The following is a 17,113-nucleotide window of genomic DNA, read 5'->3' as shown; positions in this document are numbered from 1 at the left end:
GTCATCGCCCTTCTTTCAGCACACGTTTGGCCTCTGCCTGAGAAGGAAACTGGAAAAGAAGTAGTGAGTCGGACAACGGTGTTACCCCCACTCCACAAGTCGTATTCCAAGCCCGCGCTGCCCATTCTTTCAGACAATCACAGCTCCCCACTTCCTTATCAAATCTTCCGACCAAACAAGAGGAGAGAACAGACTTCCTTCCTCCGATGGACTCTCCGTCAATGTACAACGACAATCCTCGGTGAGGAACTACCGACTTCACTTCCCCACCAAGCGAGATTCTTGGTAATCTTGCAATTTCCAGAAAGGATTTCATCCCAACCTAACAAAACACAAATCGCCCCACAAGTCGCCCCTAGTGTGGTGAAATCGCACATAGTGACGTCATAAAGAGATAATTCAATAGACTATTATATGTGTCTGTTGAATAATGACAATGATTACGTGTGTGTGTCGAATAGAATAACATGTGTGTGGGTGTGCAAGTAGTATGATGACGTGTGTGGGTGTGCAAGAAGTATGATGATGTGTGTGACTGTATATGTAATGTTACAGTATAAAAAGGAGGTTTGTTGGAAAAGCCTTGCCCAAAATCAACTTTGTGACGGAGGAAAAAAAAAAAAAAAAACTAATAAAGTGATTATTTTATTGATGATGAGTAGCAACATTATAAATTAGATTATTTTGTGCATTAGCATGATACAATGGTGGAGTATCCATGTATATTATTTACATATGTGATATGTCTGTATGTAAAATAATGACAAGGACTTCTAAAGAAACCATTGCTAAAACCCTAGTTAATTTTGCTTACAAAATTATATACAGATTGAATGAAGAGGAGAAACTGGGGAAGAGAAATGGAGAGAGCCAGCAGATCAGTGAAGAAAAAATTACACATATTGGAGTTTTGTATTTTGTAAAGGAGAATCCCTCTGTCCGAAACAGACCCGTAGGAGACCATTTTTTCAGGACAAATTCAACCAGTCAGATACTTAAATTTTTGGCTTATTTTCTGTGACTCACACTTAAATCGAATTTGTTTCCAACCACTAATATAGGGGCGACACCAATTGAATTAGGCTAATTAATTTTACAAAACAAATATATTTCAAGTATTATAAAGCAAACATTGTTTAGAAAGCAGTTAAAAGGTGTTGCATACCTTATCATTAAACAAAGCTTGCGCAAGAGTAGACACATTGCATCCTGTAGTTGACATTTTATTCATATTGGCATAGAAGCTTCTGAGGTTCAGTAGACGGCGCAAATCCATTCTCTTTAATTGGTGAAATGTAACTGAATCCATGACTTCCTGGTCATCTCTAATTATTTCTTCCATGATTTCACAACCACTTATACTTAATTCTTGGAGTTGCAGAAGACCTCTGGCAGTGGCTGCGGAGAAGAGATATATCATTAATTTACAGTTTGTAACTTCTAAGAAACTTAATTTACTAAATGAACGAGATCCACATGGTTTGAGTGTTGCGATCAAGGAATAGATCTTTGGAAACACATCCCTCTATTGGCTAAATATTGCTGGAAAAGAAAATTGCACCTAAAAGTAGAACACCCAATTTGTTTCTTAAACACTTACTTCAACATAAATTTTTGAAATAATGACTCCATTTGTCAGAAGATAAACATGTCAATGAATACTCTGTGCATGTGAAAAGAATCAGATCTTGGACACGTGAGCTATAAATATTATAATTAAGCTTGTAAGAGATTTTCTCCATACCTTCACTTGCTGCCACTGAGCCTGTCCATTGTTCGACCCAAAATTAGAAGTGGAAGATGACTTCTGAATATGACACACCAGTTAACTTCTAAATATGATACACACCAGTTTTTGTTTGATAGCATGCAGCACAAACATCAAACTCTGGATATATCTCACAATGCCAGCCCTGATCTACCAAAATATCCTTATGGCAAATGCTGCAGTGGGTCCCAGAACTTGGTGCTGTCAGATTCTGGAGATGATACAGTATCATCAGTGAAGGATGCTTGGCATGGCAAAAATGTTTCCTTTTGCCTTTGCCTAGAGTTAGTAATAAAAAATATACACTACTTACAAAAATGTTGAATATATTTTTAAAAATATATGTATTTTCTATTTTATGTATTAAGCTAAACTTTCATTAATGAAGATATAATACTCAATGACTATTAATTTTTAAATTTAGTGTCTCAAATTACTATTGATTATTAGATATTTGACACTATAGCAAACTTTTTGTGTATTAAGGGGGAAAATATCGTGCTTCGTGTGAAATGGAAGTTTGCCAATAAGCCCATATTACCACAAACGATATAATCAAGTGACGACAAAAATCCATTCTTTGTCGATGTTCATTAATTTGTTTTGCTCGTATAAGAACAATTGCGATAATGACTAAGAATATCATAAGCTATGATTGTAACAAAGACAATCCTTCCCAGTCATTGTTAAGCCCATAAAGTGAATTGTGCACTTCAGTGTTTTTTTTTCTTTTATTAACAAATGTGTTCAATGAAATATATATATTACTTCTGCAGTCAGTAGATAAAATCAACCAATTGATTTGTTTGAAGTTATAAATTATGTAAAGCCATGTTGTTGCTAGAGAGTTGATTGTCTTTAAAAATTACCTCATACTTTATGACCAAAATTGATTAGCATAATAGCTTAAAAAAATCACATGGCAGCTGATCATTTACAATTTCTTAAGCACAGATTCATCACTGACTTCAAAGAAGCAGTGGATGAATTCCATGGTAAGCTTCCCCTCCGTCTTCATTTCCAGAAAATCCTACAGGTCTTGGAAGAAAAGAGCATCGACAACTCCACCCCTATTGTGATGAAGAATTTGCTGTATGATCTCAGGCACTTGTTGGCAAAGTGCGTTCTCTCTCAGCAGAGAAGGAGCGAAAGGTCAAAGCTCAGGAAAAGAAAAGTTATGTCAATGCCCGTCCCTTGAAGAAGTATTGGTTTCTTCGAAAAACTGGAAAGAAACTTGTTCGAATAGCAGAAAAGCTGAAAGAAATGAAGGATTATGTAATTCGTGAAGCTTCATTTCAACCAGACTCGATCACAGGTCATCTACTAGAGAATATTCGACCTCTGGATGCATCCGAGACTCATGGGTTCGTTACCCAGTTGGATAAGATGGAAGCATTGCTCAAGGGGACACCTGATAATCAGGATGGTATTAAGGCCATTGGAATTGTGGGAATGTGTGGTGTTGGCAAAACTACTCTTTCCCGATTGGTAGTCCATTGTGGGAATGTGTGATTGTTCAGAGGGGAATAATCCAACCCAAAAGGGTGAGACACCCCTCAAGTTTCGAAATAAATAAATAAATAATAAACATCATATAGAAATCAAGGGAAGTAGGCACTAAATGTACAAAACTAACTACAATTATCCTCAAAGAAGATATCAACTGAGTGTGTGCACTAGAGACACGAAAAAAGAAACATACCACTGCAGAAAGCTTATCCAAACCAACATGGAGTGCGGGAAAGTATGTCTCTTCACCAGATTCTAACACTTCATTTGAATCCTTCACAGATTTAAGTATATAATTCAGAATTCCACTTAATAATTGTTATGAAGTATACAAATAGGTAAATGAAGAGAAAAATAAAATGATTACACAATGCAGGTAATATCAGGTACATATTTTTAAAAGTCAAACAGCAAAGAGTCCATCCCAGTAGCCCACAGTGGTGATACCAACATTATGCAATGACAGCATTTTGACAAAAAGAAAATCTAGACACCAAACAGATGTGAACGGAAACATACAAAAAGCCACAAATTGGCTTTCCACAAATGAATAAGGCTTACATGAGATGAAGAACAATGTTGAGCATGCCATTCTGACCACTGCTGTGCTAGTTCCTCAATCTTCCGTTTATTGTCTCTGTTAAACATAACTCACTTAAAGTTTAGACAGCCAGCAAATTGCATTCTTAGGAAGTCCTCCATTAGGAAATGTACAACATCTTAATATATCAACTTTAAAGAAAACAATATTACTGTTTATACATGACATGCACTGAAGGTTGTTCATCAACTGCCACTCTGGCTCTCTTAACGCCATATATGGCTATCATGACAAATTATGGAAAGCAAAAGATCAGCGAACTAATTATAAAACTGCAGGCAGAAAATTATTTCTATAGACACACACATGGGGAGGATTAGTTGATAGTCTTTAAGGCAAATATTGTGGAAGCTAAGGAAAACTAGTTCGAATTCTATTTCCGAATTGCATTGTGAATACCAAGTTAAAAGTATTAAGGAAATGAAAAAAGGATACAACTGACTTCTATCTCATGACCTGATGGGACTTCCAGAATTGTGATACAGCTGGTTCGTGGAATGGGCATCCACTTTGAATTTTTAACACCATAATGCCACTTGAATAATTTCAATTTACTCCTGCACAAGGCCAGTGTCATCATCACTTAAGAACCAAGTTCGAGGATTACAGTATGAGATGGGTACAGAAAGGCAGCCACAACGTGCCCCCAAAGGCAAGCCCACTCATCATCACCCAAAGTCCAATGTGCCTTCTATGGATAACAGGTACAGCAATCATATTCCAAATAAATAAAGAATTTCATAAATTGAAGCACAAAATGGAACATGAAATGATCATATGCAACATGTAAAATCCAACCAAGCATTTTGGTCACTATGCAATATGGTTCCCTATAATCCAGGCCTCCAAGGTGCTAGGTGGTGTGGACTGGATACAGACCTAAACTCAAACCTGGGTCCTCAAACTTGACAACGTTAGCATTTTACCAGGGCACTTAGCAATGGCCCCTTAACATCCATCCAACCAAGCATGCAAAGAGAAAAGGGAAAAGAGGCATACCTTGATGCAAGCAACTCCATTAAAAGCCAAGTTAAAAAACAAATTAAAATTGATGAAGTCAAAAATAAAAACAAAGAAAAATAAAATATATTATAACCAAGCTATGCACTAGAGACTGTCCAAGACATAAAAACCCTAACCGAAATAAATCATGCAACTCCAGCAACCAATCATGCTTGGAACATCAAACCAATATTCAATCAAGAACAAACAATGCGTATTTACATGAGATTTTAACACTCAAATAAAATCTTAACTAACAAAAATTATGGAACTAAAATAATAATAATAAATGTAGAAAAATACAATAAACTAGAAAAGAGTCAAAAAGAATAAAATTTCCCTATTTACACTGAACTCAATCATTTCACTGTGTGGGACAAGAAAAGCTTTATTCAACCAAACTCACTCAGAAATTAAAACATTGATTACAAGTGCCTCTCACCTGCATTGAACACAATTCCAGACACAAAATCAAATCAGACTCAACTGTTTGAAAAATATTACATCTGCAGCCAATAATAGGCTTGTTAAAAAAACAAACTATAAGCTGACAGTATACAAACCAAATGTTCCATTAGGCCACAATACCAAAGCTACCAGTTCAGAACCATTAGGTCTTACGGGCGTCGCCAATCCCAACCAAGGGATTGAATTTCTTTAAAAGCTTAATTGGTTAAGGCACAATCAAATTATCAGTAGAGGGAGAAAAAGAAAAAAAAAAGAAACACACACACACACTGATTTCATGCCTAGAAGGTAAAAATCGATCAGCGGATATTTTTATTCATGAATAGCATCCTTTTATTCACATGATAACTATTCTGGAGTTACAAATGACTCACTGTTTGAATGAACTCACAGCACAGTGCAGTGAAGTAATCTATACAACCATCAAAAGAAACAAGTCAGTATATTCAAATACTACTACTTTGAAGGGTATTGATCAGTATAAGTGGCTGCTGTTGTTGATGATCCATCTATAACTTTACACTCGGACAATCAACTGTTTCCAGCAACCTTGGGTGCTGTCGTTGATGATCCATCTACTACTATACACTCGGACAATCCACTGTTTCCAGCAACCTCGGTATTACTATACACTCGGACAATCAACTGTTTCCAGCAACCTCGGGTGCTTCCTAACCCATAGCAGCAGCCCTTCACCGAGTTTTAGACTGAAATTTAGCCTTTTCTAACCTACTCTTCGCAGCCCTGCATGTTCAAAATACACAATGCATGTTATGATTTCAGCAGGCATTATTAATACTAATTCCATTAAAAATTAATAATTGAAATCAAGAAATATGGAGCAGTCAGTGTAACGCACCTGCATATTATACAATCTGAATCTTTACAAATTTTTAAGTGGGACTTCAGTATCATGCTGGTTGAATCGCATAGTTTACAATGCCCACCACCCAAAGAAAGAATGCATTGACGTGCATGCATTAAGCATCTCTTGATTTGAAGGCACATCGGGTAGGAACATGGAGTGCTTTGGGTTGCACGGCATTGAATGGCATGTGGTAGAACATCCACTAATTCACTCAACTGCACCACCAAATTACATAAAAGTTCAAAATACGCACAATGATACTCATCAGGAAGGGTGTGAGCAAATATTGGCCAAGAAATGCTTATAAAAATTCTTAACAAGCCAATTGCAAACATCAATAAACAACATATTACATTAAACTAAGAAAGGATCAAATTTTACTTCGTTTCTACAGAAACGGCCTAACGTATGAAGAGAAACACGAGTGGAAATCCAAAATTGACATGTTTCTATGAAAATTTGCCCACTTGGAAACATACAAAAGAATGATTGAAATAATGAAACAGTTAAAAAATTCCCCCCATGCCAACACTATCTCAACAGCCAACAAAAAGGTAGTGTCATATGTGATTATAATGATTCACTATTACATGCCAAAATTAGTTTTAAAATCATTTATGCTTGTTTTTCACCAGTAAAGTATTGTATATATTATTTGATGATTTATTTATATTTTTGCATTTACTAATCAATTCCACCCTTGTTTCCTACTTTCCTCTCATTTAGATGGACGAGCAGGCCTTATATTAAATTATTTCACTTATATAACCCATATAATTTTACTTTACATTCCAAGCATTTCGAATTTAATTTTGCAATAATTATTGTGTTTTGAAAATGTTTCCAAGCTAGTTCCATTTCTTGGTCAACCAAAAGGACGACTACGTCCTTGCCGTATTGGTTGAGTGTTGAGATCAAGGAATAGATCTTTGGAAATACATTCCTCTATAATTGGTTAAATATCGCTGGCAAATAAAATTGCATCTAAAAGTAGAACACCCAATTTGCCTCTTAAACACTTTATTGCTTTAATATTTAATTTAGAAATAATGACCCATGTCTCTCAGTTTGAATGTGAAAAGAATCAGATATTGGACATGTGGGATCTAAATATTATAATTAAGCTTATAAGAGATTTTCTCCATACCTTTACTTGCTGAGGCTGAGCCTGGTTACTGTTTGACTCACAATTAGCAGCAGCAGAACGCCTAGTTAACTTATGATGAACACGACAATCACCATTTTTTTTTTGAAAGCATGCAGCACAAACATCAAACTCTGGACATGTCTCACAATGCCAGCCCTGGTTTACCATAATATCCTTTTGGCAAATGCTGCAGTTCCCAGAACTTGGTGCAATCAGATTTCGGAGATGATACAGGATCATCAGTGAAGAATACTTGGCATGACGAAGTGTATCAAACTGATAATTGTTCTCCTGACAGAAGTTTAAGAATGTATGCCTAATCTCAAAGAAATCATTATCGAAAGACAAGTCATTGTCCTCAGTATCAGCAGACACATCATCCACCACCACCTGAAAAGTATAAGAAACAATATACATAAGGAAGAAAATTTAAACAGGAACAGGTACTGAAAGTTATTATAAATTAAAGCATGTGCTAAAGAAATTATTCCTGCTTCTTATAAAGACAATTGGTGGTGATTGGAAATTTTGGCGTTCGGGATTCACCTGAGAGAGCAAGTGTCTTCTCCCGCTCTGGGAAGTGTGCGTTCCATCCTCATTGACATTTTGCTTGACAGCATGGCATCTGCAGCATATATGAAAGGAAGAATAAAGAAAAAAATATTATAAGATGACTACTGTAATACATTGTCATTGACATTTTTCTCAAAATCATGGCATCTGAAGCATATATGAAAGGGTGAGAATGTGAGATGAATAAAAAAAAAAAGTATTATAAGATGACTACTGTAATACACTTCATGAAGTCAACAAATAGTTCAATTGAGGTAATGGCATTAGAGCGGGAATGGAAAAGTAGGATTCATTTAGCTGACCTAAGTCACGTTTCATAATCAACCTTTCCTATACCTACATATTCAACCCTTCCTATTCCTACCTGAAGCACGTCATATTAAAAAACGGGTCAAAGCCATAGAAATTTGGCTCAACAATAAATGCAAGAGTTGAGAAGAAAAAAGAAGGGATGAACTTACTGGGGAAAAATAAAAATAAAAAATACAAGAGATGGCGGGAGGGAAAACAAACTGATAACAGGCATTTAATTATTTAACAATAACCAGATTATAAGGGCATACACCATAGCAAATGAAAGATGTATATCTCTGGTAAGGATGAAGAACAAAAGGGGAAAAAAAGAAGAAGAATAAAACATGACTTTACCACGGTAATTACCTTTCACATAGCTGAAGTTTTTTGCATTGATTGCAAATCCATCTGCTTCCAGTTAGTATCACTTCACGGCAGCATGTGCAAGTGTATTGCAAGTAGACCATTATAAAGTCTTCCTTCAAGGGTAAGATGGTTTGCCCCAGCTATCAAGGGAAAAAGAACAACAGCAATAACAAACTGTTAAAATCTCATCAAATAAAAAGAAAAGCAATAGCTTTTGATATAATGCAAAATGATGTGTTTCTAGATGCATCAAATACATATCCCATATCTTATCAAGTTGTGGCCCACAAGTACTAGTACAAATTTTGAAGTTTCACATATCATAGGGTACCACGCAAGACAAGGGAGAGTTTTCAGTTTACCATCATTCTTTGATGATTTAGAATTTTTTGACGAATGCTAGCATAGTCCAAATTTACTGGAACAAAATTTTCAAATTAAGCTATACCAAATACATGAAACTGAAGATGCTAGATGGACCATCAGTATTAGGTAAAGTTTTTTTAACTGTAGTAAATCAACGGGTCCATTAGGCATCCACCGGATCCCTTGCCTGTATTAGGTCCTAGGAAGAAGTCATAACCAAGTGACTACAAGAATGGGCATGACATCATGTCCTCAGTAACCTTCTTTCTTTCAAGACAACACAGAAACTTGAACCTTTGACACGTAGGTTGGAGTCCAATTTAGATACCACCTGACCTGTTAGCCTGGTGGTAACCTTTGAACAAAGGACATAAAACAATATTTTAATTCAGCTCTTGTGGAGCTTGCTATGTCATTTGAAGGAGGCATGTTATCCTTTACATGTTGTGGAGGGAGAAAAATCAAACACATGAAAAGATAAATAAATAAACCTATGCTAATTTATACAGGTAACATTCTAATTTTTTGTGAAAGCAAAGAATTCGTTAGTTATGTGGTCTATTATGAGGGAAGTTTCTGCTTATAGGAACTCTAATCCCTATTTAGAATCTCACAACACATCATCTATCAGCAAGCAGTCCAAACATCAAATATAGAAATAAATAAATAATCTTATTTGATAAGCAGTTTCAGCTAATCCTGGCTATTTAATTGGTCTTTGCTTTAATTCGACATTGTTGAAGATCCAGTCTCCCATGCAGAGAGAAAGCCTCTTATATTTAATGGAAAATTTTCCTTCTATTTGCTCACAATGTATAATAGGGAGAAAAGTCTTCTTTTTTTTTTTTGGAGAAACTTTACCTGTGACACGGCAAACTAACTTATTTCAGTTTCATATTTTTTTCTTGGGGGCATGGGTTATTTTTTAAGCCACTAAGGTGGTTTCTAGATTACATTAGGGGGAACCCATTCGGGCCATGCCTAAGACCTTGGTAAGCTTTATTTAATCCAACCCAGAGTTGTTCCAAACTTTTTGGCCACTGCATAGCCACTTTATGAGCCCGGATTTGACACCTTTGGGGCACTTGAATGGCCAAATTAAGTAATCACTGGTGTTAAAATTTGGTTGCCATTATCTAGCCAAAGAAGTTCTGAAGATGTATTCTAAAAGCCTAGCACAGTATGTCATCCTATAGCACAAGTAAGAATCAACCAGAGCCCTAAATAACACAAATCAGTGACATCTGTAAACATTATATGAATAAAGAAGGAAAATGTCAAGCAGAAATTTACTTTATGCATCAGTAGAATATCTTTCACTGCATCACCAGAAGGATTGGAGGTATGCCCCATGGCTTTTAAATTTCTCTTTGTCGTTAGTTTTTTCACCTTCCTTTGTATATCTCCTCCACTTTCTTCCTCAATATTTCTTCTAATCACATTTTCAGCAGCAGTTGACCAATAGTCACCATCAAAATATGGTAAACGAGCTGCAGTTATCTTGGTTCGGCTTTCTCCAGTAGAAATAAAGAATTCATCATATAAATTACTGGTATCCACCACAATGTTCTCATTGGCTGCTTTTTTTAGCATTGACTTGTACCTGCAAGTGGAACATCTTCCAGTCAAGACATGCACATGGGCAAAAGCTGAAGACATGGAATCTGAGCACAAACTACCTAGATCAACATAAGTAATGGACTATTCACTATTCAGGCAATGCTTTGGTGTGTGATGACCACATATGGAAACAGCCACCTCACCCAAAAGGCTGATCTCAGTACAAGTGTAGTAATCCTCAAGAGCAAGATGCACAAGAAATGCTACCAGTTTGCATATATCTTAATTGCACTCATGCAATCATATATATGTCAATGTGAGTCACAAACACAGACAGTACAGACAGACAAACACACACACGCACAGAGAGAGAGAGAGAGAATGGAATTACCACCGCCGCAGCTTATCAGGTTTTGGTGTTCTCTGTGTCTCTGGATGGCAATATAAAATATAATCTTCTCCTTTTAAAGGTGGGCAGGCCCATATATAGCAGGTTGAAAAACCTCGTTTCTTGCAATACTCTAGGTATCTCATCTGATAATGATACAGAAAAAAAAGAAGAAGCAAATCTTGTTATTTACATGTGTAAATTAGAAATTTTAAATAATCCTATCAAAAAATAGAAACTTTAGAAGCTCTTTATTCCAATATATGACAAAAAAAGGTATTTACCAAAATTTCACAGTAAACGAAGGTACGAAGAGCATCTCCACTAACAGTATATATCTCTGGTATGAAGTACTTGACAGAATCAAGATACGATATATAAACACAACGTTGATTTGGTGGACAGCATTCTGAACCAAACTCTTGAACATACATTACGAAAAGGCATGCATCTACACCTTGAATTTTCTGAAAAAAAGAATCACCTGATTGGGAAAACCACAAAAATAGTTAACAGCTGTGCCAAAACATGGGTAAAGCCACAAAAAAAGAATATATCAGGAAAATAACAGACTTTTCTTAGAGCATTTGAAATAACATGACCTCCCACGTCGCTATACATCAACACACACTCACTTCCATCCTTTTAATTTTCAAATGATGAAAAACTGATTGTATTGGCCCTTATAATAGTGAAGTCCATTGAAAGAGTGAAAAGAACAAGAAAATAATCAACTGAACATTAATAACAGGGAGCGGTCAGCGGTGAATACAAGAAGTCAATCCAAAACCTCAAAGGAGTTTATTATTATTTCAGGTATTTAAGACAAATCAATGGTATTAATCAACCTAAAGAGAGCTTCTTGGTACTTTCAGAATCTCAAATGATCTTCAGTAAGTTGCCCTAATAAAGATTATGTAAAGCGAAAAAAAATTATGGATCACTTTAATTTGTCTCACCTTTGATCTGTATGGGAATTCTGCAGGATACTTCTCGTCTTGGAAGATATCTAAAAATTGCTGTTTCACTTTCAATTGTTTTTTGACAGATAACACCACTCTGACAACGAGATCAGCTGCTTCAGGTACCTAATAACAGGTCAAAAATTATACATGAAATATCAATTAGCTGAAGTAGATTTCAATATTCTCTTATTAAGACCAAAAAGGAAGAGAAAAGAAGCAGCATACATGGTATGAGCTACTCATATACAATAAAAGACCAAAAATGTTGAATACAAAGAACCCAAGAAAGTGGATAAGTAGCATGCAATTACAGAAATAAGTACCTTTAAATATAAGTGTATTGCTTGACATAAAAATGCATATTATATGGTGATTGTCAAATGTGTTGAATCCCATGTAATATTAGTTACAGAAGGCATGATGATCAAGTTCCACCTCTAGAAGAATATAACAATTTTTACTCCACTCAACTTTATGCAGGATTCGTAATTTGTCCAGGCCTATCATTAAATTGGGTGCCTCCATCATGAATAACATGTGATCTCATTTCTTTAGCCATCTCATTCTTAACTAAAATAAATAAACACTATTTGAAAATTTTCTAAATGTAAAAACTCTGAGACTCCAACCAGCCAAATGGTTATGCATGGCAAGCATGGGAAGAGTATGCGATCCAATGGTGCGCTTGGACAAATATGATGTAAAACGACATTGTTTTACACCAGGTGTAATTTGACCCTACTTCAACAATTTATGTTTTATATCCTTCAGTCTAGAGTTTTATGCATCAATCAGCAGTATTTGAGTAATATATATTCATCACCAACTGGATTATTATTAATTTTCTTTTGTCTAAATATATAATTTTAATTAAATATGTTTTGATGATTAAAGCCATTTAAAATTCCAACTCATTAAACAGTGTTTGCTTCTTACCTCATCAAAGTTCTTTCCTAAAGCCTTTGCCCTCTCTTCTCTCTCTTGCTTGAGACGCCTAAAGAGCCTTTGTTAAATGTGATCACCAAGCCTAGTCTTTCGCAGATTTTTTGCTCCAAATGCTGCAGTCTTTGATAAAGGCTTCTGCTGTCCAATTTCTATTTCTTCTAAACAGCATTTTAGACAAATGTACTCTGCTTTTCCTTCCGAATCTTGTTTCTTATTGTAGAGACCACATATCTGGTGTTGCCATTGTTCACATTTCTTACATTGAACCCACTGCAGTAGGATAAGAGTCAGAAAACTGAAATTTTTACAATTTATAGAATAGATTTGTCTGAGGACAAAATGACGAGCTTACCGATTCTTCATTTTTCTCATTATTACAAGCCTTGTACAGATTTGCTTTGGAAATGGAAACCCCTTGGAATGAGGTGGTAGCACCACGAGACGCCCTAAAGCATGAGGGACAAATGCAATGCTGTGCACCCTTTTCATCCAGCCCATGATAATAAAACAAACTGGGTTTTATACGAGTTCCGCAAGTTGAGCAATACTTGGGTGCTGGAGCGAACACAAGTTTTCCCATGGCACACAACTGGCACGAGCCTTCACCAACAGAATGTGCGATTGTATTTTCTGATGCTTCCTTCATGATACTCTGTTTCAAATGGAATGCATCGCAATAATCGTCATTTACATCAGATCATGTTTAGGCAAGTCAATATTACATACATCGTTAGAACAAAAGATATATCTATATATATATATATAAGAGAGAGAGAGAGAGAGAGAGAGAGCATTAATGCCACAAAATTTTTGGTTGTATAAAAAATCTCTGCAGTAGACACTCCAATACGCAAGCCTATTTTGCAAGAAATCGAACAAATAAGTCAAAGTTTTAAGAAAATTTCACTTCAGTTAACAGGAGCAATTTAAATAAGTTTTCTAGTCAAATATCCACAATTTCTAATTTCATTTGCTTGATGAAAAAAAAAAAAAACCTGATATAGGAACTTCAAGTTAAAGAACACGAAGTCCCCCAATAAAACTAAGATGGCTGATTGGCCAATGAACCAAAATAATCTATTTTGTTTCCAATGCAGAATGAAGCAAACTTAGGAAAGTGCTATAACTTCATCTCAAGCTAAATAAATTTCAAAGTATACAAATACTTAAGTTACACCCTCTCTAACAATTTAAGCTTTTAAAGCAGCATGTTGAGTTTATAAAATACTAAAGTTACACTCTCCCTAACAACTTAAACGAAAGAGTATATAACATCTATAATCTTTTTATGTCAACAAACCATTTTAATGAGTATATAATCAGAAGTAATAAAGTGATAGTAAATAACCCAATAACAGCAATTCAAAATTGATCTACAATCCTGATTATTCCACTGCCTAAGACTGGAGATATGCTCCTTTATTTGCTCTGCAGTGAAAAAATCAGCAAAGGACACGACGGGTATATTTGGTTCCTCTGACTTCTTTGCAGGATCAACTGCATGATAAACTCCACTTTCAAAGGAATCTTCTGTCTTCAGATATTTTGAAGGAGGCAGAACATCTTCTGTAATGACAGAGTTGGTGTCACCAAGATCTCCATCAGACAAAGCCCTTTTAAGACCATTATTTAGTTCACAAGCATTAATGGTCCTCCTTATGGGTGAATATGAAGCTGGAAAGCAAGGTACTTGCCAGGCATCACATATTTCCTGCCGAACTATGTTTTCCTTGATAGATCTGTTTGGTATCTGGCCACTGAACTTCACCGAATGGTATGCTTATATGTCCATCTTGTTGTTTATACAAGTTTATTCATTCTGAAAACCAAGATCAAAGGCTGAATAATTACATAACAGGTGAGGCTACAGCATCATATGACATATCTACTAGAAGGAGCTCATATTATGCCCAAATTCCAAAGTTACCCAAATTCCAAACATGTCAATTTTTGCAGTGACAAATGCAGATACAACACCACAATATGGTTGTTCAATACAAGATAACCATGAAATTTTGTGCACAGTGTGTAGTGTATAGAGATTAAAGCCATGTTACATTACTTTAAAAACCAATCATGTGCACTTTGAGAATTCTATACAAGGACAGAGAATTTGAAGGATACATGATCATTCACAATAAAATTGTGGTAGTCAGAATACTTTTATATAACCAACAATTGCACCAATAAAGAAGAGTAGCGTATCCATATTGAGAGTTGGCGTTAGAGCGGAATAGCAAGACAAGATTCACGACCCTGAGACGTCGAAAAAGACTGTATTAAGTTAATCTCTAGACCCTTGTTCTTTGTTACATTCCCATTTGTGTTTTTACTTTTTCCTAGAACATGTCCCATATAATAAGTTTGAATCCTATTGATTCGAGAACCCCTCCCCAAAAGTCACTAAATTCGCATTTGAAGGTATAATGACTTCATGTTTACGTAATTAATTATATACAGACATAATAAATATACAGACAATGTGACAAAAAATTAAAAACAAAAAAACCCAAAAAACAAATAATCAAATAATAGTGCCACAAATAACTCAAACCAAGAAATAATTTGAAGGGAGTCGATATAGATATAAAGGGAGAATAGATATACAGCAGATAAACATACAAAAATTAACTAAAATCTTGAATTAAAAAAAAAAAAAGCATTACAGAAAAACAACATAGCGACCAAACCACATAAACTAAAAACACAAGCAGGAACAAAAACAATAGAATTTTCGTCAACAAAGACACCTTTATCAAATAAAAACACAAGCACGATCGAACAAAAATATTGGCCAAGAAAAGTTACAAAAATAATGAGTTCGTTGCAATTTGAGAAGAAATTCGAAAAAAGCCCAAGACGTTGAATACCCCAAAACATGTAAAGCACAATCAACAGTATCCCAAAAGACATCTGAAATACCAACCGAAGAACATTAACAAAACCTAAAAATTGAAATAAATCTTACCGAATTTGAAAAAGATGACGAATCCGTGGTTGATTTTTGAGAAGTCGGTTCGTTGTCGGTTACTCGGCGTGTACTGTGAAGGTGAGAGAGAGGAAGGTCGCGTGGTCCTGTGTGGGGTTTTCTTAGGCGAGAAGACAAAAATATCCTCAGGAGCTTTCTTGTTGACAGTTGGGTACTTTTCTTGTTGGCTTTATTTGTACGCAAATAGTTCAATTACTAGGGTTTGTTTTGTTAGCCGTGTTTGGTAATTTCACTGGGCTGGGTTTATTTGTTTATGGGGTTTGGATCGCAATTCCCTTAATTGTCGTCCTTGAAGTTCGCCAAGAAGAAGAGAGAGAAATCGAACAAAGAGATAAGAGTTAGCGACTCGTCTGATTCACTAACTGTTAGCGACTCGTCTCATTTGAACTTGCATTTTGTTACCGTTGTGATGCGAGGCGTAAGAGTTAAGTTAAAACTGGACCTTCTAATCTAAACATTATACTTTAGAAAAAAAAAAAAAAAAGAGTAAATAAATAATTTACAACGACATACTAAAAATATAAGCCTAATCCAAATTAACTTATTTTACTTACTAAGAGCATATTATTGATTTAAGTTTTTAATGTTTATGTTTCAATACAAAAATGTTATTCTTAGATGAGATATTTTGTAAAATCTCAATTCAAATAAGGTGGTTGAATTATGAATTTAACTCTCCTAATACTAGATGTAACATATAAATAATATTATTGTTGGTCGAATAAAGATTTCAAGTTATAGTTTTAATTAATTAAACACACAATGATACAAATATTTTATTTTTTAAGGCATATTGTTCGGTTAATATCAATGACATATAAAAATGGGTGTGAACAATTGAATTAAAACCCAAAAAATGGATATATGAATTTGACGCGAGAACAAAGAAATAGGAGAATTAATGATCCTAACATTTAATGATCCTTTACATTATCCGTCCAAGTGTTTCCATTATAAATAATTTTCTTGAACGGATCCCACAAAAGTTGAAGGTATATGTATTTTCAAACTTTAAAAATATTTAAAAAAAACAAAAAAAAAACAAAAGAAAACAATATATTGTTAAAAATAAATAAAGAGTTAAGTTAAGATTTATATATAAATAATGTGACTTTCTAATCTAAACATTAAATATTAGGCAAATAAATTAAATAAATAATTTATAAAGACATACTAAAAAATATAAGCATAATCCAACTTAGATTTTTTCACTCCATGTTAGCTTATTTTGCTTACTAATAACAAATTGTTGACTACAATTTTTAATATTTATATTTCCATATAAAATTGCTATTTCTATATTG

General features: G+C 34.8%; 1 pseudogene; it reads right to left on the bottom strand.

Moving 5' to 3' along the window:
• Positions 1-5,460: 5,460 nt before the first annotated feature.
• LOC132284450 (histone acetyltransferase HAC1-like) lies at positions 5,461-16,173 on the bottom strand (annotated as a pseudogene).
• Positions 16,174-17,113: the final 940 nt, after the last annotated feature.

Source organism: Cornus florida, unplaced genomic scaffold (assembly GCF_030987335.1).
Source record: "Cornus florida cultivar Cherokee Brave unplaced genomic scaffold, ASM3098733v1 CherokeeBrave_3.0.0_Hap2_Chr11, whole genome shotgun sequence".
Taxonomy (NCBI): Eukaryota; Viridiplantae; Streptophyta; class Magnoliopsida; order Cornales; family Cornaceae; genus Cornus; species Cornus florida.
The sequence above is the reverse complement of the archived record's forward strand: the minus strand, read 5'-3'. Positions and strand labels throughout refer to the sequence as shown.